Here is a 24,873-nt window from a genome sequence, read left to right on the forward strand (position 1 = left end):
ATATATTGCTTTATATATTTTAAAATGCTCACACCATCAGTCCTTTGCCTGAAATTTTCCCAGTTATCACTTGGTTGGATGAGGCTCATCTTTAATACAGAGGTTGTTCAAATAAGGCCCACAGGCCAAATATGGCCCATAGCCCATTGTTATATGGCTTATGAGCTAAGAATTTTTCTCCTTATTTTTAAAGGATTGTATAAAACACACACACACACACAAGCCAAAGAATAATGAGTGACAGAAACCGTATATGACCCTCAAAGCACATAATATCTACCATCAGGCCCTTTACAGAGAAAGTTTGCTGACCTCTGCTCTTGCAAATTCCTTAAGAAGGGCTGATGGGTACAGAATTCTCTGTTTTTATATGTTTCTAACCAATTTTCTTAGTCTTGTTATTTGAAGGACAATGTATCTGGATATAAAATCCTTGGTTCGGGCTTCCCTGGTGGCACAGTGGTTGAGAGTCTGCCTGCCGATGCAGGGGACAAGGGTTCGTGCCCCGGTCTGGGAAGATCCCACATGCTGCGGAGCGGCTGGGCCTGTGAGCCATGGCTGCTGAGCCTGCGGTCTGGAGCCTGTGCTCTGAAAGGGGAGAGGCCACAACAGTGAGGCCTGTGTACCGCAAAAAAAAAAAAAAAAAATCCTTGGTTCACACACATTCTTTGAGGGTTTTTTTAACACATTCTTAGAGTTTTAAAAAAATGCTACTTGTATTAACTTTTTATTGCTGCTACCTTAAACCCTTAAAATAATACACACTTATTATTTCATAGTTTCTCTGCATCAGGAATACAGACACAGCGAGGCTAGAGTCTCACTCGGGGTTTCATAGGCTGAAAGCAAGGTATCAGCAAGGCTCTGCTTCTCTCTGGAGGTCTAGGGAAGAATTTGCTTTGAAGCTCAACCTGGTTGTTGGCAGAATTCAGGTTTTTTCTTGGAGTTTTAGGACTGAGGTCAACATTTCCTTGCTGGTTTTCAGCCGGGGGCTGCTCTCAGCTCCTAGAGGACTCCTGCATTCTTTGCCATGTGGCCTTCTCCATCTTCAAGGCAGCAAGGGCATGTGAAATCTTGTGCTTCAAATCTCTGACTTCCCCTTCTGTAACCAGGTGGGGAAAACAGTTTTTAAAAGACTCACGTGATTAGACCAGGATACTCTTCCTTTCTTAAAGTCAATTGTAACATATAATTGAATCATGAGTAAAATCACCATTTTCACAGTCCCAGGGATGGTGTAGGCATGCATATCAGAGTGTAGGAAATCTCAGGGCCTTAGAATTCTGCCTACCACACTGCTGCACTTGTTGCTTTGCTTGGTGTGTTGGTTTTTAAATGTCTATTGCCAGTTTCTTTTGCCTTTTAAGTCATTTGATCTTTTTGCCTGTAGACTTTGATAACATTTTGTCTTTGAAATCTAATAGTTTTATTAGAATATGTCTCAAAGTTGATCAGTTTTCCCAGGGTACCCACAGCGTCCTTATAATGTAGATTCAGATATACATTTTTTTTCTATTTTTGGAAAGTGTGCTTAGGCTGTAGGTTAAAATATTACTTCTATTCTACTGTTTTTTCTTCCTCGGGGCCTCCAATAACACAATTATTATTCCTTCTTTGCCTATTTTCCATTCCATTTACATTTTCTCTGAACTTCTTTATACAATTTTCATTTTCTTGGTTGTTTTCCTGCCTTTCTTCAATGACTGTTATTTTCATCTGAATCTGTTCTCCCTTGAGCATCTTGTAACTTATTCCTCATTTCTGAGACAATTTTGTCTTTTTCTTCCATTTCTTTCCTGAGTTTAAACAACTCTCCTTTTACTTCTGATTTTTTTCCATTTCTGGTCTGTTTTTGAATTTGTTTCCCAGTGGTTTATCGTGTCCTCAAAAGTTTGTCTGAAATACATTTGTTTGGAATGTTCACTTTTCGTGTCCTCCTCCATGAATGCTTATTGGAAATTTTCCTCAGTTGAAATGTAGGGAATTTCACTTCCTGACTTTCTGCAGTAGCTCTGTATGGACTTAACTTTCCTCTTGTTCACAGGTATGGTATTTTATGCTTGTCTTTTTTCTTACTGGCCCTAAAATTCTCCTTTTTTCTCTTTCCCCTTAACACTTTCGAAAGAGGGCTTCTCCCTTTTGCCTTTATTACTCCTCCAGAATCTATGCATTTTGATTACTGCCCCCTTAAATCATGCCTGTACCTTTTAAATCATGTATGTACTTTGAAGTCCCTTTCCTGTAGTTCATGCTCTGATCTGCCTGCACACTTTTTAGTATTTCCAGATTTAGGGTGCATTTAGTCTTTGTGGTGGCAGTTCCAGATCAACCTTAGACTCCTTCCCTAGTTTCCTTTTTCTGTCTTCACTGCAGTTATTTTGGTCTACCTTTGTCTGCCACAGAGCCTTTTATTGAGGGAGGTGGGGCAGAAGTGTGAGAGAGCCATGCATGGGGATTTGGTGATTTTTTTCTCCTCATTTTACTTAATTATTTTGAAGATTTGACATTATCTGCCTTCGAGTTATATATAGTATGGTTTTGTGTAGAATTTACTTTTTCTTTCTTGTTTCATGTTGCTTGTGAAGGGAATATTAGGAGGCAGACAGCTAAGTAGCTGCCATGTCTTTAGTTACCTGAAAGCCCCTATACATAGGTTACTAACAAAATAGTTTTAAAAGCTTCAGGAAGAACTTGACAGCTTGTGGCTATCCATTAGTGCTCTGGAGGAAAACGAGTGTCAGTATGAGGACCCTATCTGCTACTCAGAGCTTTCTGGCTGCAGTGTAAATGAAGTTCACTAGTGACCTTGGTGTATTTTCTCCACTTACAAACTTTTGACATCTATGGTTTTGATCTGGTCCACCTCCATTTCCCCTTTCTTCTGGAAATATCACTTAGATTTCCTTTGGGGACCACCCTCAGTTTCAGAGATGGACACATCTCACATAGAGACCTAACCAGTCAGTATACAATTCATCTTTTAAGTCACAGTGATTGTTTGAGGGTGGCATTGAACCAATCCTTCCAATGAGACTCAATCCTGATCTCTTATTAGAACTATATAAAAGAAAAACACTCTGCTGGGGTTGGTAATCAGGAAATATTCCAGTCTGTTTTAGTCTTCTATATATTGTTCATCGTTTCTGACCATTTAGAAAAGGGATTACATTAGCAAATGGTTTACAGAATCCCTATTGCCCACGGAAATCCAAGGTGGAGAAAATATTATAGTGTGGTGCCACCATAGAGCCATCTCACTCAATGAAGTGAGAGATCACCAGAGATAAAAGCCCAGAATAAACACTCTTGAGAAGAGAGATGTCAAATATTATCAAATAGTCAAATTTCTTAGAAAATCTCCTCTTTTTTCCGAAAGTATTCTGGGGTAGACCCCAAAGCTGAAGTAAAGGAGGACTAGTCCTCCCTTTTTTTTAACAGGCTCAAATATAAACTAGGGAACTTATTAAGAAAAAAATTGAAATGTGAAACTATTTTTAGAAAATATATAATATGTGGTCAGAAGTTTTTAGAGAGGCTTAGAGAGTAAACAAGCTATGGCTCTCTAGATAAAAATTGACCCCTGAGATAAAAACTAGACCAAAAGGTCTTCTGTTAAGAATTGGAAGCCTGTAGGTAAAGAAGCCAGGAGAATAGTGCAAGTGAAAGGAGCACTGAAATAATAATTGTTCAATTCTGGCTAAGAAGCTGAAGGACAATCCAAAATCTGTCTAATCATGGCCACTCTGAGGGAGACCTGAGTCCACAACAGTTCCTCGTCCTTCCTCTAAACTCCCAAGTGGAACAATATGGCATTCTTGTTGATATTAGTGTTCTCTATCCTTAATCCTGCTACTCTGGAACATCAGATCCTCAGAGGAGTTTTGAGGGTGTCTAAAAAGCAAAATGACTTACAGTGAGAGAGAGAGAAAGAATTTTGTCTTAATGTAAAAATGACTGACAGGATAAAAGATGATGAAGAATTTGAAAATGTAATCATAGAAGCTTGAGAAGAAATAACCTTTATTTGATTTGGTCTACTAGAACCACTCTGAAAACTGAGAATTTACAACAGCTCTAAGTCTCAACCCATATCTGATACTTTGGGATCTCTGTTGGAGAAATATTCCTTTATTCTTTGTGGCACTTACAGATTTAATAGGCAGGATCTACTTCCAGAGAAAATATACTGCAGCCCTTTCATATTATCAGATTATAGCTGATGTGACATTAGATTACCTACACTAGCCTAAAGAAATGACTCAAGGAATTACCAAAGATACTTACATGTGGAATCCCCCCAAAAAATGTCAAACTCATAGAAATAGAGATTAGAAAAGTGATTTCCAGGGGCTGGGAGGTAGAGGAAATAGGAAGCAGTTGGGAAAACGGTACAAACTTCCAGTTATAAGATAATGTATAACATGATGATTGTGGTTGAAAATACTGTCTTGTATAACTAAAATTTACTAACAGAGTAGAAATTAAGTGCTGTCACCAAATTTTTTAAAAAAAAGATGTGAGGTGATGGATGTGTTAATTAGCAAGATGAGAAGAATCTTTCACAGTGAATATCAAATTATTAAAATGTATACTTTAAATATCTTATAATTTAATGTCAGTTATACCTCAATAAAGCTGACCAAAAAATTACCAAAGAAATAGCTATGGTCTCAGAATCCCCAAGGGTAAAAGACTTTACAGACAGGCTAACTGGAACAAAGTCAATTAGAGTTCAGATGGATTCTTCCTAGATTTTCATAAATCTCTTTTTGTACTGACGTGAAAAGGTTAGGCCATGCTCTAGGGGTGTTAAAAACATGGCACTGCCTGTCCCTTAAATCAGTAGAAGCCGTGGCTTAGTCTCCTTGCTTCAGAACAATTACAGTCTTCAAGAAATTAGTCAAAGCATCTTCAGATCTTGTGTTAGGCTCACCTTTAAATCCGATGTTACCACAGGCAGTAAATCTCTATTGCTAAAGGAAATCACTCATCATTTTTCTACTAGTTAAATAAATAATTATAAACTATTTACACTTTCTTTTTCTCATATTACCATCTACTGGTATAATATTCTTTGAATATACAGAATAGTTACAATAATTGTTTTAATGTCCTTTTCTGTCAACTCTAATGTTTGTGTTAGTTCTGGGTCAATTTTGATTTTCTCATTATGGGCCCTATTTTCCTGTTTCTTTGCATGCCTGATAATTTTGCCAGAAATCGTGATTCTACCTTGATAGGTACCATATTTTTTTGTATCCTTCTAAATATTCTTAAGCTCTGTTTTGGAACACAGTTACTTGGAAATGGGTCATTTGCGGCCATGCTGTTAAGATGTGTTAGGAGAAGAGCTATGTGGACTCCAGGGCTCACTATTCACTACTACTGAGGCCAGGCTCTGTTGTATACTACCCAGTGCCCGTAAATCACAAGGTTTCCAATTCTGGCTGGTGAGAACTGGTACTGCACACTTGTGTGTGTGTGCACGTATGTGTGCGTGCATGTGCATGCTGGGCACTGTCACTTCTAACCCTTTTGGATGGCCTTTTCTCCAGCCTTAGGTAGATTCCTCAAAGGCATGTGCTGCTCAGTACTCAGCTCAGTACTCAGAGAGGACCGTGTGGGCGTCTCTGATGTGCTCCCTCTGTGCGGCTCTCTCCTCTCCCGTCCTCTGTCCTGGAACGCTTGCAGCCTGTGTCTCCCTGGACTCTCAATTCTCATTCCTTAACCCAGGGAAACCATCCTGATTTCCACTCCTTGCATCACAGCCTGAACTCCCTCAAGGCTGTAAGTCGAGGCAACAATAGGGCTCACCTCACTTGTTCCCTTTCTTTCAGGGATGAGAGTGCTTTGTTGCTTGATGTCCAGTCTCTTAAAAACAATTGTTTCATATTTTGTCTGTTTTTTTTCTGTTATTTCAAATGAAAGTAGAGGGTCACAATAGAAGCTAGTATATATGACAGACACTCTAAACGTACTATAGAAACACTTCTAAAGTATCATAGAAATGCTTTAACAAATCATCACACTATATAGGCTGTTTTAACTATAATCTTGACTAGAAATGATCACCAGTCTAACTCTATAATTCTCCTCTTGTTCCGGAGGAGGATATTAATATTCTTGGCATGTGACTGTCACGACAACACTCATTTGCAACCCATTAAGATTGATCATCTCTCCTGTGCAATTGGGATCTTTGTTCCTATGCATAATTCAGGACAAAGGTTTTCAGTGCCACCCCAGGACCAAGGCTAATTGTTCTCTGGGGCTCTTAGTTAGGCTGTTTCAAGATTCTGACTCCCCAATACCATCAAATTGACAATACCTCCTTACCTCCAAAGGGATAAATACTATAGGAGTTAGACAGCTTAAAGAGGCTTTTACCAGCCTGCCAATCAGTGAGTCCCTCACTCTTGAAAGTCAGACACAGAAATGGATGCCCTCCAGGAAACTTGCCTCTGAATGTCAATTAATCAACAATAGTCTCACTCAAGTACTACACATCTGCAGATGATGTCAACCCACTTAAACCTCTGAAACTCTTCAAGTGCTTGAACTCCATGCTTCCTCAAAACCCTATATAAGTTCAGTAGTTTGCTCTGATCAGGGAGGCCACTGTCTAACCTCTCTCCCCTACCACAGTAAGCAATAAATTCAGCTGTGTTTTTTAATTTTTTAGTATTTTGTTCTATTTTATTTATTTATTTATTTTGGGCTGCATTGGGTATTCGTTGCTGCGTGTGGCTTTCTCTAGTTGCAGAGAGCAGGCACTACTCTTTGTTGCAGTGTGTGGGCTTCTCATTGTGGTGGCTTCTCTTGTTGTGGAGCATGGGCTCTAGGCGCACAGGCTGCAATAGTTGCAGCATGCGGGCTCAGTAGTTGCAGCACGCAGGCCCTAGAGTGCAGGCTTCAGTAGTTGTGGCACATGGGCTTAGTTGCTCTGTGGCATGTGGGATCTTCCTGGACCAGGGATTGAACCTATGTCTCCTGCATTGGCAGGTGGATTCTTAAACACTGCACCACCAGGGAAGTCCCCAGCTGTGTTTTTTTTTATATTAGATATTGAGTAGTGGGCTTATCAACCTCTGAGTCTTATATTTGATATTCTAATTTTATAATTGCTCATTTGATTTAGGTCCTAATACTATTATCAGCAGCTACCATTACTTGAGCATCAATTAAGCCAGGTATTATGCCAGCTGTTTACATACTTTAAATCTGGATTACTTAATCTGAAATGAGAATATAAAGCTGAATTTATTGCTTACTATAGTAAGGGAGAGCTACATTGGTCAGGCATAATCTCCTGGAACAGAGTTGAATAAACTTCTTTGTAAATGTCCAAGGAACCTGCAAATACAACCTCTGAGATATCTTATATACGAATAGAGATATGGTCTTATAAAAGGTGTGCTAGAGGGCTTCCCTGGTGGCGCAGTGGTTGAGAGTCCGCCTGCCGATGCAGGGGACACGGGTTCGTGCCCCTATCCCGGAAGATCCCACATGCCGCGGAGCGGCTGGGCCCGCGAGCCATGGCCGCGGAGCCTGTGTGTCCGGAGCCTGTGCTCCGCAACGGGAGAGGCCACAGCAGTGAGAGGCCCGCGTACAGCAAAAAAAAAAAAAAAAAAAAAAAAAAAAAATGGTGTGCTAGTAATTACCCAGCATAGAATGGTATATGTTTACTAGACAGTGGGAGAGTTTTTACCACTTTTCAGGTGATCGTATTTCCAGGGAGTATCTACTAGATGTTAGACTAGGACATCTCACTGAAATAAAGTATCATATCATTTAGTTGCCAAATCATCCAGTACCTCATTAAATGCATTTTGATAAAATTTACTTAAAACAATAGCCAGGTATCATGCAACAGCATCTCCTATCATACAACGCATTAATATAAATTTACTGGTTGGAAAATGGGGAAAGGGACAAAAAAGATGGGGTGGTTCTGTATTGATATCAAAGAGTTCATAAAAGGATAAACTCAGGTCCAAAATCTTCAGTCCACATCAAAGACTTCATGTCCTGATGACAGTGGAAACAGCCCAGCACTAGTTGCTGGGCTCAGGGAATCAGGGTGATGTAGATGTTCTAAGCGAAGAAGCTCCTCTGTCAAGGACACCACCTCTCTTTAGTTCAGAATGACACTTCTTGGGCACAAGCCTAAGGTTCTGTATATTCTCCCATTGATGTAGAGCAGACTGATCAGATATGCTGCTGTGCCTTTTATCTTGGTCCTATTGGAAAGAAAACACACCCCAAAACTGTTAGAAACTAACTGCAGAGCTGAGAACCTATTTTGTCTTTATGGACGTCATTTTTTTTTCAAGATAGGTGGTTCTAAACTAGACAGCTTGGGAGAGGTAGAACTTTTAAGAAAGAAATTCAGTTCATTGGTTTTCCAAACAGTAGTTTAAAGAGATCTACAGATTAGTGGAGAGTAGCTGGATGAAGAGAGAACTTGTGTAATTAGAAATCTGAGAAGGAACAAATCCAGAATTGCTTAAGACAGACAAATATTCCACCTCTTTCTGCCACCTGTCTTCCCTCTGCAATGGGTTTTTGGTCAGCTCAAGTTGTAGGCCATCGCATTTGCACTTAAACCAGCGCCAAGCTTCTTCCAGGTTAGCTGTTATCTGCACATACAAATGTTCTCATTAAAATTTACAAGAAAGGAACACTTAATCTTTTTGTGTATTAGTTAAAGAGACTCTTTTTTTTTTTTTGCGGTACACGGGCCTCTTACTGTTGTGGCCTCTCCCGTTGCAGAGTACAGGCTCGGGATGCACAGGCTCAGCGACCATGGCTCACGGGCCCAGCCACTCCATGGCGTGTGGGATCTTCCCAGACCAGGGCACGAACCTGTGTCCCCTGCATCAGCAGGCAGACTCTCAACCACTGCGCCACCAGGGAAGCCTGAGACTCTTTTTACACTGTATAATTTAAAAGCTTTATTTCCCCCCACAGTTAGCAAATGGGCTTCATATTAGTTAAACTGGAAGTTTTATTCCCATAGTTGCCAGTTCAAGAGACTTTACCTAGATATTAAAAGACTCAAATTCTAACTGCATGGTCTTTGCAACCTGTTTGCATAATACACATCCTCCTATAGATGAGAGAATAATTTCTGAATATGGAGTTAAACAATGAATGCAAACCTGATTTTCATGCATTTGTTAATATTTCCTGGATGTGAACTGAGGTGAGAGGGCTCGGGAGAAAGTTAAGATAGGAGTGAAAGTACAAGATGGCATTGAAAATTCATGTGGTAGTTCAAACCACACTTTGAGTTCTGTTCTCTAAGAAGACTAAACACTTCTCCAAAGTCCCTGAACTGTAAAGCCTAGAATTTCCTGCTGTGCTTTATAAAGGTAATAGAATGAATTAGTAAAAACACTGGACCAGCTTAGTGTAAATGGTATTTTTTATTTCCTTTATCAAAATATTTTATACTTTAGCTCCTAAGCACAAACTTCCAAATGATCTGTTAGACTTGAAAACAGTCCCTCTAATAGTCTGCCTTTGAAGATGATCTAGAATCAGTATTCATTTACTTGACAAATATTTATTGAGTGCCTATATGTGCCTAGCACGTTTCTATGTATTTGGGATATTTTGTTATTTTGAAGGTAGAGCCAACAGGTTTTTATTATATATAAAGGTTGCTTCAAAATAGCTGCAGAACATATCCTCTAGAATAAAAAGTAAAATGACTGGTTTTCCCCCTTTGATTATTTATGTTTCATGGACAGCATTTTCATGTTTTAACTCTGAGGTCTCAGAGACTAGTGTATTTCTCTCTTGCTTGGGAGAAGGCAAGTTCGATGAGACGAGGGGCTTTTTCTGGCTTATTCACCCTATAGCTCCATCACCTAGCATGGCACCAGCCATATAATAGGTCCTTTATAAATTTGTGCTACTATGTACTTGTCCCATATTAACCAGGTCACAGTGTGAGTAGAAAATAGTGAGATAAGAAAATAGAGCTCTGCTTGTCATTTAACTTTTAGAAAGCTACAAAGCTAAAGTATTTTCCAGGTCTGTTTGTGCATCCTGACGACAGACACACTCCCATCCACGCCCAAACCAAACCCCACTTTTCTCTTTATCAGAAGTGGAGGGAAAGATGCTTGAAATGACATTCATTGTACATCATGTCTCCTCTTGTATGGTGAATGAGAATGGAGCCAACATTTATTGAAACTTACTCCAAGCCATCTATCAGAGTAACAGTGGTAGGTAATAACTTCCTGACTATTATAGAAGTGGTAACTGATGAGTTACAGAAAGTAAATGTAACTTCCTTAAGGGCCCAGTAAGTGTCATTGTTGGCAAACTCACAAGAGACGAGTCCATATTCCTTTTAATTAATTAATTAATTAATTAAACATCTTTATTGGAGTATAATTGCTTTACAGTGGTGTGTTAGGTTCTGCTTTATAACAAAGTGAATCCGTTATACATATACATATGTCCCCATATCTCTTCCCTCTTGCATCACCCTCCCTCCCACCCTCCCTATCCCACTCCTCCAGGTGGTCACAAAGCACTGAGCTGATCTCCCTGTGCTATGCAGCTGCTTCCCACTAGCTATCTATTTTACGTTTGGTAGTGTGTATACGTCCAAGCCACTCTCTCACTTCGTCCCAGCTTACCCTTCCCCCTCCCTGTATCCTCAAGTCCATTCTCTAGTAAGTCTGTGTCTTTATTCCCGTCTTGCCCTTAGGTTCTTCATGACCATTTTTGTTCTTTTTTTTTTAGATTCCATATATATGTGTTAGCATATGGTATCTGATTTTCTCTTTCTGACTCACTTCACTCTTTATGACAGACTCTAGGTACATCCACCTCAGTACAATAACTCAATTTCGTTTACTTTTATGGCGAGTACTATTCCATTGTATATATGTGCCACATCTTCTTTGTCCATTCACCTGTTGATGGACACTTAGATTGCTTCCATGTCCTGGCTATTGTAAATAGAGCTGCAATGAACATTGTGGTACATGACTGTTTTTGAATTATGGTTTTCTCAGGGTATATGCCCAATAGTGGGATTGCTGGGTCATATGCTAGTTCTATTTTTAGTTTTTTAAGGAAACTCCATACTGTTGTCTATAGTGGCTGTATCAATTTACATTCCCACCAACAGTGCAAGAGGGTTTCCTTTTCTCCACACCCTCTCCAGCATTTATTGTTTGTAGATTTTTTTTTTTTTTTGCAGTACGCGGGCCTCTCACTGTTGTGGCCTCTCCCATTGCGGAGCACAGGCTCTGGATGCGCAGGCTCAGTGGCCATGGCTCACGGGCCCAGCTGCTCCGTGGTATGTGAGATCTTCCCAGACCAGGGCGTGAACCCATGTCCCCTGTATCAGCAGGTGGACTCTCAATCACTGCGCCACCAGGGAAACCCAATTGTTTGTAGATTTTTTGATGATGGCTATTCAGACTGGTGTGAGGTGATACCTCATTGTAGTTTTGATTTGCATTTCTCTAATGATTAGTAATGTTGAACATCTTTTCATGTGTTTGTTCGCCATCTGTATCTTCTTAGGAGAAATGTCTCTTTAGATCTTCTACCATTTTTGGATTGGGTTTTCTGTTTTTTTGATATTGAGCTGCATAAGCTGCTTGTATATTTTGGAGGTTAATCCTTTGTCAGTTTCTTCATTTGCAAATATTTTCTCCCATTCTGAGGGTGGTCTTTTCATCTTGTTTGTGGTTTCCTTTGTTGTGCAAAAGATTTTAAGTTTCATTAGGTCCCATTTGTTTTTGTTTCTATTTCCATTTCTCTAGGAGGTGGGTCAAAAAGGATCTTCCTGTGATTTATGTCATAGAGTGTCCTCTAAGAGTTTGATAGTGTCTGGCCTTACATTTAGGTCTTTAATCCATTTTGAGTGTATTTTTGTGTATGGTGTGAGGGAGTGTTCTAATTTCATTCTTTTACATGTAGCTCTCCAGTTTTCCCAGCACCACTTATTGAAGAGGCTGTCTTTTATCCAATATATATTCTTGCCTCCTTTATCAAAGATAAGGTGACCATATGTGAGTGGATTTATCTCTGGGCTTCCTATCCTGTTCCATTGATCTATATTTCTGTTTTTCTGCCAGTACCATACTGTCTTGGTAACTGTAGCTTTGTAGTATAGTCTGAAGTCTGGGAGCATGATTCCTCCAGCTCTGTCTTTCTTTCTCAAGATTGCTTTGGCTATTCAGGGTCTTTTGTGTTTCCATACAAATTGTGAAATTTGTAAGTTGCTTTGGGTAGTATAGTCATATTCACAAATGTTGATTCTTCCAATCCAAGAACATGGTATACCTCTCCATCTGTTTGTATCATCTTTAACTTCTTTCATCAGTGTCTTATAGTTTTCTGCATACAGGTCTTTTGTCTCCTTAGGTAGGTTTCTTCCTAGGTATTTTATTCTTTTTGTTGCAGTGGTAAATGGGAGTGTTTCCTTAATTTCACTTTCAGATTTTTCATCATTAGTGTATAGGAATGCAAGAGATTTCTGTGCATTAATTTTGTATCCTGCTACACTACCAAATTCATTGATTAGCTCTAGTAGTTTTCTGGTAGCATCTTTAGGATTCTGTATGTATAGTATCATGTCATCTGCAAACAGTGAAAGTTTTACATTTTTTTTCTGATTTGCATTCCCTTTATTTCTTTTTCGTCTCTGATAGCTGTGGCTAAAACTTCCAAAACTATGCTGAATAATAGTCGTAAGAGTGTGCAACCTTGTCTTCTTCCTGATCTTAGAGGAAATGGTTTCAGTTTTTCCCCATTGAGGACGATATGCCTACTTCCTGGAAGGTTTTTATCATAAATGGGTTTTGAATTTTGTCAAAAGCTTTCTCTGTATCTATTGAGATGGTCATATGGTTTTTCTCCTTCAGTTTGTTAATATGTTGTATCACATTGATTGATTTGCATATATTGAAGAATCCTTGCATTCCTGGGATAAACCACACTTGATCATGGTGTATGATCCTTTTAATGTGCTGTAGGGATTCTGTTTGCTAGTATTTGGTTGAGGATTTTTGCATCTATGTTCATGAGCGATATTGGCCTGTAGTTTTCTTTCTTTGTGACATCTTTGTCTGGTTTTGATATCAGGGTGATGGTGGCCTCATAGAATGAGTTTGGGCTTGTTCCTCCCTCTGCTATATTTTGGAAGAGTTTCAGAAGGATAGGTGTTAGCTCTTCTCTAAATGTTTGATAGAATTCATCTGTGGATCCATCTGGTCCTGGGCTTTTGTTTGTTGGAAGATTTTTAATCACAGTTTCAATTTCAGTGCTTGTGATTGGTCTGTTCATATTTTCTCTTTCTTCCTGGTTCAGTCTCGGAAGGTTGTGCGTTTCTAAGAATTTGTCCATTTCTTCCAGGTTGTCCATTTTATTGGCATAGAGTTGCTTGTAGTAATCTCTCATGATCCTTTGTATTTCTGCAGTGTCAGTTGTTACTTCTCCTTTTTCATTTCTAATTCTATTGAGTCTTGAGTCTTCTTCCTTTTTTTCTTGATGAGTCTGGCTAATGGTTTATCAATTTTGTTTATCTTCTCAAAGAACCAGCTTTTAGTTATATTGATCTTTGCTATTGTTTCCTTCATTTCTTTTTCATTTATTTCCGATCTTTATGATTTCTTTCCTTCTGCTAACTTTGTGGTTATTTTGTTCTTCCTTCTCTAATTGCTTTAGGTGTAAGGTTAAGTCGTTTATTTGAGATGTTTCTTGTTTCTTGAGGTAGGATATTTTTGCTATAAACTTCCCTCTTAGCACTGCTTCTGCTGCATCCCATAGGTTTTGTGTCATCGTTTTCATTGTCATTTGTTTCTAGGTATTTTTTTGATTTACTCTTTGATTTCTTCAGTGGTCTCTTGGTTATTTAGCTGTGTATTGTTTAGCCTCCATGTATTTGTATTTCCTACAGATTTTTTCCTGTAGTTAATTGATATCCAGTCTCATAGCATTGTGGTCAGAAAAGATACTTGATACGATTTCAATTTTCTTAAATTTCCTGAGGATTGATTTGTGACACAAGACATGATCTATTCTGAGTGTTCCGTGAGAACTTGAGAAGAAAGTATATTCTGTTGTTTTTGGATGGAATGTCCTATAAATGTCAATTAAGTCCATCTTGTTTAATGTATCATTTGAAGCTTGTGTTTCCTTATTTCTTTCCAGTTTGGATGATCTGTTCATTGGTGAAAGTGGGATGTTAAAGTCCCCTGCTGTGAATGTGTTGCTGTTGATTTCGCCTTTTATGGTTGTTAGCATTTGCCTTATGTTTTGAGGTGCTCCTATGTTGGGTGCATACTTACAATTGTTATGTCTTCTTCTTGGATTGATCCCTTGATCATTATGTAGTGTCCTTGTCTCTTGTAATAGTCTTGATTTTAAAGTCTATTTTGTCTGATATGAGAATTGGTACTCCAGCTTTCTTTTGCTTTTCATTTGCATGCAATATTTTTTCTATCCCCTCACTTTCTGTCTGTATGTGTCCCTAGGTCTGAAGTGGGTCTCTTGTAGACAGCGTATATATGGGTCTTGTTTTTGTATCCATTCAGCCAGTCTGTGTCTTTTGGTTGGAGCATTTAATCCATTTATATTTAAGGTAATTATTAATATGTATGCTACTATTACCATTTTCTTAATTGATTTGGGTTTGTTATTGTAGGTCTTTTCCTTCTCTTGTGTTTCCTGCTTAGAGAAGTTCCTTTAGCATTTGTTCTAAAGCTGGTTTGGTGGTGCTGAATTCTCTTAGCTTTTGCTTATCTGTAAAGGTTTTAATTTCTCTGTTGAATCTGAATGACATCCTTGCTGGGTAGAGTAATATTGGTTGTAGGTTTTTCCCTTTCACCACTTTAATTATGTTCTACCACTCCCTTTTGGGTTGCAGAGTTTCTGCTGAAAAAGCAGCTGTTAACCTTATGGGGATTCCCTTGTATGTTATTTGTTGCTTTTCCATTGCTGCTTTTAATATTTTTTCCTTGTATTTAATTTTTGATAGTTTGATTAATGTGTCTCAGCATGTTTCTCTTTGGGTTTATCCTGTGTGGTACTCTCTGTGCTTCCTGGACTTGACTGACTATTTCATTTCCCATGTTAGGGAAGTTTTCAACTATAATCTCTTCAAATATTTTTTCAGTCCCTTTCTTTTTCTCTTCTTCTTCTGGGACACGTATATTTCGAATGTTGGTGTGTTTAATGTTGTCCCAGAGGTCTCTGAGACTGCCCTCAATTCTTTTCATTCTTTTATTCTGCTCCCTGGCAGTTATTTCCACCATCTTATCTTCTAGCTCAGTTATCCATTATTTTGCCTCAGTTATTCTGCTACTGATTTCTTCTAGAGTATTTCTAATTTCAGTAACTGTTTGTTTGTTTGCTCTTTAATTCTTCTAGATCCTTGTTAAATGTTTCTTGTAATTTTTCCATACTGTTTCCGAGATTTTGGATCACCTTTACTATCATTACTCTGAATTCTTTTTCAGGTAGTTTGCCTATTTCATCTTCACTTATTTGTCTTTTAGGTTTTCACCTTCTTACTTCATCTGTAACATTTTTTTGTCATTTCATTTTTTTTTTGATGGGTGGTGCTGTATTCCTATCTATCTTACTGGTTGTCTGGCCTGAGACGTCCAGCACTGGAGTTTGCAGGCAGCTGGATAGAGCCGGGTCTTGGTGCTGAGATGAGGACCCTCCAGGATGCCTCACTCCCATTAATATACCCTGGGGTTTGAGGTTCTCTGTTAGTGCAGCGGACTTGGAGCTCCCACCACAGGAGCTCGGGCCTGACCTCTGTCCTGGGAAACAAGATCTTGCTAGTTTTGTGGCATTGTAAAAAATAAAAAGAAAAAGGAAAAAAAGGACCAGAGCAGCACAATATCAAAGAATAAAAAAATAAAATAAAATTAGAAAGATAAAAAATATATTAGGAAATATAAAACTATAATTGAAACAACTGCAACAAGGTAAAATAAAACTGCAACAGAAAAAAAGAAAAAAAAGGGGTGGGTACAAGCCAAAAGGAGAGAACAATAACAAAGTATAAAGAATAAAATAAAATTAGAAAAATAAAAGATTAGGAAATATAAAAATATAAGAGAGTCAACAAGGTAAAACAGAACCCCGATCTAAGAGAGGGAAAAAAATGCCTTAGCTATGGGGGGGTGGAGTTTAGGCAGGGGTGGAACTTAGGCAGGGGTGAGGTTTAGGGGGGGCAGGACCTAGACTCAAGACCCCCATAGCAGGAAAAGGCCCTGGGGGTGGGGCCTAGGTGGGGTGATGTTCAAGTGTGGGGCAGGGCCTCTGCTTAGGACCTGGGTGGAAGGAAGGGAGGGCCTCTGCTGTGTGGAGTTCTGGAGTTTGGAGGTAAGGCCCTGAGTGAGGGTTTGTGGGTGGGGTTTAGGCCCAGTGCCTTGGAGAAGATCTCTGAGTGTAGAGGTGGGGCCCTGGGTGGGGGGCATAGGGGCAGGCCTTGGGCTCTGCAGAGTAGGAGGGAGGATTCGAGGATTAGGCCCAGGAACCCAACAGGGAAAGCGCCTGCCCTGTTTCCTTCCATTCCTCTGTGCCCTCCCCCACTGTCTCCTCCAGGGTATCCCCCGTCACTGCAGGACCCCTAACCATGGGTTCATCACGCTGGGTATAGGAACTCCTCCCCTGCCCCAGCCACCCCTCAGGGGTGCCAGTCCAACAGGCCCAGCCTTTACTTTAGCTCCCTCAGGACCCGCACAGTTGGAAGAGGCCTCAGTGAGCAGAGGGTCAGGCCCAGGATCTCAGCAGGCTCCCAGGGGCCAAACTGGGCAGGAGAAACTTGGCCCAGGTCCATTTTGATCCTCTGCCTCCCAGTGGTACCAAAACTTCCCCCTTCAGGCATGCAATCCCTTCCCCTACACTAGCTGCCGGTCAGGTGGCAGTCCAGTCCCACCTCAGCTTCTACTCCCACATCACTCCCCCCCACGCCCCAGGTCCTACCTGGCTTCTGGGGGTTCCTCCCGTCCCACTAGGTGTCCGTGGTCCCCCAGGTGCCCACGTTGTGAGGAGACGCGAATTCCGCGTCCTCCTAGTGCACCGTCTTCACCTCGCCCCCCCCATATTCCTTTCAATATACCATTCTGACAGCCATATTATCATGTAACTTAATGGCTACAAAAGGGATAAACTGGCAGCAATGTCACTGTGATACCTTTAGCTTAAGAATCTCTTCTTTTTTGAATTTTATTTATTTTTTATACAGCAGGTTCTTATTGCTTATCTATTTTATACATATTAGTGTATATATGTCAATCCCAATTCCAGGGATTTCTGGAATTTCAGAGGCTTGGACTACCAAGTTAATATTAGTCAATGTCAATCAATATTTTAGCATTCTATGATGTCTCATCAAGACACAGAATCTTAATCTAAAACTATTCTTTATAATGGAGGCTGTACTAAGGTATTGGTTCTTGCCTTTTGCACTCCTGACAACTGTGTTACTGAAGGATATTACACGGACTTGTGTTTCAGGGTCATCGTGTCTGAGGAAGCTTGTCTAAGTCTTCATGTCCGTGGGTCTGGCTTACCTGTTCTGATTCCACACTAGCTTCTTTCAGTTTATCCTCTGTTGCCTCTTTACATTTCTTCAGGTGTCTAACTGTTTCTTCCAATTCCTGAAAACGTGATACAAAGATTTTTTACAAACTCCCAATATACTATATATGGAAGAAAAAGCTTCAATATTGTAATAAATGAGCAACCAAATTATGAAAGTATGATGGGGTACTTTCTAAGTCCAGGTGCTACCAGACTATAGGATAAAAACTATTATTTTCAGTTTAACCTACAGTATACATTTGTGTATATGATTATAGATTTTGATTTACAGATTCTCCTGAGAAAAGATGAATAACATCTCTTTCCAGAACTGGGGAATACTTTTCATAGCAGACAATCTCCGTTGGAAGGCAAGAGCTTGATGGTCTCTTGAAGTCCGTTTTCCATAATAAAATGTGCTTTTCATGAGGTTGGGAGTAGATAAAAGTCCTGTAATGGCAACAGGTGTATCTGAGCTACGGGGAAGAACCAAGGGGTGTAAAGTTCCTGAAAGACTATGAAGTTCACAAGTCTTACTTAGTAACTAGTACTTTGCATATGTGAGCTTTAGCCGTTCTTCAAAAATGAGTATCATTTTTATTAAGTTGAACATGAAGACGAGGTGCCATAGTCAAAGCTCCAGGCTTCATTCCTAGATATGATTCTAAGGACTTAGCTAAGATGAACGACTTGTAAGTTTGTCTTCTTCTATAGAGCCTAGAAAAGCCAGGTGCCCTCATGCTGGGTTTGGCACATGGCCTTTGCTGGTAATCTCTGAGATGAATCTTAGGAACCCTTTTACCTGGCACCGATGCTCCAGCTCCCACCTCCTCTTCTGCTCTGCCTCGAGCTGCAGCTCATGCTGTTTATTCTGAGCTGACAGATCACGTTGGCTCTTGGCCAACAGCTGCATCTCCTGCTGTAGGTTAGTCATTTCAGATACACATCTCTGGGTACTCAGTGACTGGTAGGGCACAAAGAGGGAGACGGTTGGTGAACCTGTCCAAGTTTGGGATTTCACGTGAATGGTAAACAGAGTGTGTGGAAATCATCTACCCGTTCATAGCTCTTTTTCTGATACTGATCCTTAATTAGCTCCATTTGCCTCAATTCTGTTTCTATTTGCTGAAAGTAAAGGTGGAAATACCATCAAAAGATGATCAGTGGAAAAACTGGCTTGCTCTTTTTGCCTATAGGCTGACACAAAGTATCCCACATGAGATCCACAGTTACCAGTTCCTGCTGGGCTCTCCTTCCCATCCAGCCCCCTGACCCCGAAAGAGCAAAGTCTTGTAAAATCACTGTGGAAGAGACAGCTGGGGAGCCAGAATGTGACACTGGCAGCTAATGAGAAACCAAACACGGTTGCAGCAGTATCTCTGCGGGAAAAGAGTCTCCCCCACCTCCCCCCAGGCAATCTGCCCACTTCCCAGGTGTAGCTGTAATTCCCAGAGAACACATGGTGGTGGTGGGGCTCTGAAACCATCTTCCCCAGACACCATTGCCTGCCTGGATCCTCATCAGATACTAAGGAGGAGAGGAGAGTTAGGCTTTCTCATACAACCTTCCTCCTCTCTATGTTCTGAGCATTATTGCCTTAGGTGATAAGTGGAACTTAATTTGGGCCTTTTGATCCTTTATTTTCTCTTTGCTGTTGTTCAGTACCTTTTCCAACTCTGTAAGTGTCTGCCGCAACTCCCGGTTGGTCCGGGATACTTCCACTGATCTGAAGTTGCTGTCCTCAAGGGCTTTCTTCAGCTGTGGGATACAAAGGGAAAATTAGAACATTTTAACCTTCCATTCAGTAAGAGAAGCTTATGTTTAGCTGTGTCCCTATATTTTGTTCTCTTTGGACCTTTCTTTTAAAAAGGATGTTAAGTGATGGGTGCTGCAGTGGCTAAGACTCTGGTGGTCCAGTGGCTAAGACTCAGTGCCCCCAATGCATGGGGGCCGTGTTTGATCCCTGGTCAGGGAACTAGATCCTGTGTGCCACAACTAAAGATCCTGTGTGCTGCAACTAATACCTGGCACAGCCAAATAAATAGATATTTAAAAAAGGAGGGTAAGTGAGGCAATAATAATAAGGAGATTTGTGGAGAAACACTCTCAGTGATTTTCATAAATTTTAACACTAAAGAACACAATTTTTCTTAGAACAGATAATGTAAATGTATGTTCGTCATTTGCTTTCTAAGAGCATGGCTTTGGAATCAGACAGAAGTTAAAATCTCAGCTTCACCACACACTAGTCAAGTAATTTCAGATAATTAACTTCCCTAAGCTTCAGGTTCATCACTGGAAAAGTATGAGAATAGCCTACTTCATAGGATTCATGTAACAGTTAGACAAGAGGAGGCAGAGAAGGAATATAGAGCCTGGCACACACTAATTGCTCAGTGCTCATTGCTGTGCTTTAAAGGTTTTTTTGTTTTTTTTTGTTGTTTTTTTAAACTTAAGCTCGTCTCTTTCTGTCACTTGTGACCTCATGTATGGAGAAGTGAAAATAAATTATATGGAGTTTATGTAAATACACCTGTCAGTCATTGACTATCCTTGCATGTATTTTTATAATATTGCTTTTTTTCTATTGAGGTATAGTTGATTTATGATATTATATTAGTTTTAGGTGTATGACATAGTGATTAAAAATTTTTATAGATTATACTCCCGTTATAAAATACTGGCTATATTCTCTGTGCTGTACAATATATCCTTGTAGCTTATTTACATAGTAGTTTATACTTCTTATGAATATTGCTTTTGGTTTAGAAAGTTTAATAAACTTGTCTAGTGGGAAAACAACATAGTGATTACTATTCAAAACAAGACAACAGGCCCACAATGAAGTCACTTATGCTAAACCTTATGTCACCAAACTGAGACTTAATTACAGTTTTGGCTCTCCCAGAAAAGGACTCTTAAACCAGTCAATCAGGAATGGCCTGATCAGCATTAGGTGAGTAATCTGCCTGACAGACCCCTGCCATCCCTTAAAGGAAGTAACTCTGCTCCTAGTAACTAATCTACTTTTTTGCCTAGTATAACTTCCTTGTTCCTGCGCCCCTCTTCCTATAGAAGTCTTTCATTTTATACAACTCCTCAGAGTGCCTTTCTGTTGCAATCGATTGCATACTGCCTGATTCAAATTGATTTTTGTTCAAATAAACTCTTAAATTTAGTATTCCTCAATTTATCTTTTAACATTACTTAAATCATTTTACAGAGTTCCCCCTCTTCCTCATATGCCCTTAAATGAGTACCACGTGATTTTTCGGAAGAAGAGACGGCAGCTCTCCTCCCCCTGCACTCCCCCCAACGCCCCAGGTCCTACCTGGTCTCTGGGGGTTCCTCCCGTCCCGTTAGGTGTCCGTGGCCCCTCAGGTGCCCTCGTTCTGAGGAGACGCGAATTCCGCATCCTCCTAGTGCAGCGTCTTCACCCCGCCCCCCATATTCCTTTCAATATACCATTCTGACAGCCATATTAGCATGTAACTTAATGGCTACAAAAGGGATAAACTGGCAGCAATGTCACTGTGATACCTTTAGCTTAAGAATCTCTTCTTTTTTGAATTTTATTTATTTATTATACAGCAGGTTCTTATTGCTTATCTATTTTATACATATTAGTGTATATATGTCAATCCCAATTCCAGGGATTTCTGGAATTTCAGAGGCTTGGACTACCAAGTTAATATTAGTCAATGTCAATCAATATTTTAGCATTCTATGATGTCTCATCAAGACACAGAATCTTAATCTAAAACTATTCTTTATAATGGAGGCTGTACTAAGGTATTGGTTCTTGCCTTTTGCACTCCTGACAACTGTGTTACTGAAGGATATTACACGGACTTGTGTTTCAGGGTCATCGTGTCTGAGGAAGCTTGTCTAAGTCTTCATGTCCGTGGGTCTGGCTTACCTGTTCTGATTCCACACTAGCTTCTTTCAGTTTATCCTCTGTTGCCTCTTTACATTTCTTCAGGTGTCTAACTGTTTCTTCCAATTCCTGAAAACGTGATACAAAGATTTTTTACAAACTCCCAATATACTATATATGGAAGAAAAAGCTTCAATATTGTAATAAATGAGCAACCAAATTATGAAAGTATGATGGGGTACTTTCTAAGTCCAGGTGCTACCAGACTATAGGATAAAAACTATTATTTTCAGTTTAACCTACAGTATACATTTGTGTATATGATTATAGATTTTGATTTACAGATTCTCCTGAGAAAAGATGAATAACATCTCTTTCCAGAACTGGGGAATACTTTTCATAGCAGACAATCTCCGTTGGAAGGCAAGAGCTTGATGGTCTCTTGAAGTCCGTTTTCCATAATAAAATGTGCTTTTCATGAGGTTGGGAGTAGATAAAAGTCCTGTAATGGCAACAGGTGTATCTGAGCTACGGGGAAGAACCAAGGGGTGTAAAGTTCCTGAAAGACTATGAAGTTCACAAGTCTTACTTAGTAACTAGTACTTTGCATATGTGAGCTTTAGCCGTTCTTCAAAAATGAGTATCATTTTTATTAAGTTGAACATGAAGACGAGGTGCCATAGTCAAAGCTCCAGGCTTCATTCCTAGATATGATTCTAAGGACTTAGCTAAGATGAACGACTTGTAAGTTTGTCTTCTTCTATAGAGCCTAGAAAAGCCAGGTGCCCTCATGCTGGGTTTGGCACATGGCCTTTGCTGGTAATCTCTGAGATGAATCTTAGGAACCCTTTTACCTGGCACCGATGCTCCAGCTCCCACCTCCTCTTCTGCTCTGCCTCGAGCTGCAGCTCATGCTGTTTATTCTGAGCTGACAGATCACGTTGGCTCTTGGCCAACAGCTGCATCTCCTGCTGTAGGTTAGTCATTTCAGATACACATCTCTGGGTACTCAGTGACTGGTAGGGCACAAAGAGGGAGACGGTTGGTGAACCTGTCCAAGTTTGGGATTTCACGTGAATGGTAAACAGAGTGTGTGGAAATCATCTACCCGTTCATAGCTCTTTTTCTGATACTGATCCTTAATTAGCTCCATTTGCCTCAATTCTGTTTCTATTTGCTGAAAGTAAAGGTGGAAATACCATCGAAAGATGATCAGTGGAAAAACTGGCTTGCTCTTTTTGCCTATAGGCTGACACAAAGTATCCCACATGAGATCCACAGTTACCAGTTCCTGCTGGGCTCTCCTTCCCATCCAGCCCCCTGACCCCGAAAGAGCAAAGTCTTGTAAAATCACTGTGGAAGAGACAGCTGGGGAGCCAGAATGTGACACTGGCAGCTAACGAGAAACCAAACACTGATGCAGCAGTATCTCTGCGGGAAAAGAGTCTCCCCCACCTCCCCCCAGGCAATCTGCCCACTTCCCAGGTGTAGCTGTAATTCCCAGAGAACACATGGTGGTGGTGGGGCTCTGAAACCATCTTCCCCAGACACCATTGCCTGCCTGGATCCTCATCAGATACTAAGGAGGAGAGGAGAGTTAGGCTTTCTCATACAACCTTCCTCCTCTCTATGTTCTGAGCATTATTGCCTTAGGTGATAAGTGGAACTTAATTTGGGCCTTTTGATCCTTTATTTTCTCTTTGCTGTTGTTCAGTAACTTTTCCAACTCTGTAAGTGTCTGCCGCAACTCCCGGTTGGTCCGGGATACTTCCACTGATCTGAAGTTGCTGTCCTCAAGGGCTTTCTTCAGCTGTGGGATACAAAGGGAAAATTAGAACATTTTAACCTTCCATTCAGTAAGAGAAGCTTATGTTTAGCTGTGTCCCTATATTTTGTTCTCTTTGGACCTTTCTTTTAAAAAGGAGGTAAAGTGATGGGACTTCCCTGGTGGTCCAGTGGCTAAGACTCAGTGCCCCCAATGCATGGGGGCCGTGTTTGATCCCTGGTCAGGGAACTAGATCCTGTGTGCCACAACTAAATATCCTGTGTGCTGCAACTAAGACCTGGCACAGCCAAATAAATAGATATTTAAAAAAGGAGTGTAAGTGAGGCAATAATAATAAGGAGATTTGTGGAGAAACACTCTCAGTGATTTTCATAAATTTTAACACTAAAGAACACAATTTTTCTTAGAACAGATAATGTAAATGTATGTTCGTCATTTGCTTTCTAAGAGCATGGCTTTGGAATCAGACAGAAGTTAAAATCTCAGCTTCACCACACACTAGTCAAGTAATTTCAGATAATTAACTTCCCTAAGCTTCAGGTTCATCACTGGAAAAGTATGAGAATAGCCTACTTCATAGGATTCATGTAACAGTTAGACAAGAGGAGGCAGAGAAGGAATATAGAGCTTGGCACACACTAATTGCTCAGTGCTCATTGCTGTGCTTTAAAGGTTTTTTTGTTTTTTTTGTTGTTTTTTTAAACTTAAGCTCGTCTCTTTCTGTCACTTGTGACCTCATGTATGGAGAAGTGAAAATAAATTATATGGAGTTTATGTAAATACACCTGTCAGTCATTGACTATCCTTGCATGTATTTTTATAATATTGCTTTTTTTCTATTGAGGTATAGTTGATTTATGATATTATATTAGTTTTAGGTGTATGACATAGTGATTAAAAATTTTTATAGATTATACTCCCGTTATTATAAAATACTGGCTATATTCTCTGTGCTGTACAATATATCCTTGTAGCTTATTTACATAGTAGTTTATACTTCTTATGAATATTGCTTTTGGTTTAGAAAGTTTAATAAACTTGTCTAGTGGGAAAATAACATAGTGATTACTATTCAAAACAAGACAACAGGCCCACAATGAAGTCACTTATGCTAAACCTTATGTCACCAAACTGAGACTTAATTACAGTTTTGGCTCTCCCAGAAAAGGACTCTTAAACTAGTCAATCAGGAATGGCCTGATCAGCATTAGCTAAATAATCTGCCTGACAGACCCCTGCCATCGCTTATAGGAAGTAAGTCTGCTCTTAGTAACTAATCTACTTTTTTGCCTGGTATAACTTCCTTGTTCCTACTCCCCTCTGCCTATAAAGGTCTTTCATTTTATACAACTCCTCAGAGTGCTTTCTATTGCAATCGATTGCATACTGCCTGATTCAAATTGATTTTTGTTCAAATAAACTCTTAAATTTAGTATTCCTCAATTTATCTTTTAACATTACTTAAATCATTTTACAGAGTTCCCCCTCTTCCTCATATGCCCTTAAATGAGTACCACGTGATTTTTCGGAAGAAGAGACGGCAGCTCTCCTCCCCCTGCAATCCCCCCAATGCCCCAGGTCCTACCTGGTCTCTGGGGGTTCCTCCCGTCCCGGTAGGTGTCCGTGGCCC

The 24,873-nt window shown here is 40.0% G+C and overlaps 1 pseudogene across 1 annotated transcript in view; it reads right to left on the reverse strand.

Annotated features, from left to right (window-relative positions):
• Positions 1 to 8,344: 8,344 nt before the first annotated feature.
• Positions 8,345 to 24,873, reverse strand: part of LOC308608046 (coiled-coil domain-containing protein 150-like) — a 102,999-nt pseudogene continuing 86,470 nt past the window's right edge. Inside the window, exon 26 of the transcript in view lies at positions 8,345 to 8,639. The product of the transcript in view is annotated as a coiled-coil domain-containing protein 150-like (transcript). The remainder of the gene's footprint in view (positions 8,640 to 24,873) is intronic.

Source organism: Mesoplodon bidens (assembly GCF_964165515.1).
Source record: "Mesoplodon bidens genome assembly, chromosome: 20".
Classification (NCBI taxonomy): domain Eukaryota; kingdom Metazoa; phylum Chordata; class Mammalia; order Artiodactyla; family Ziphiidae; genus Mesoplodon; species Mesoplodon bidens.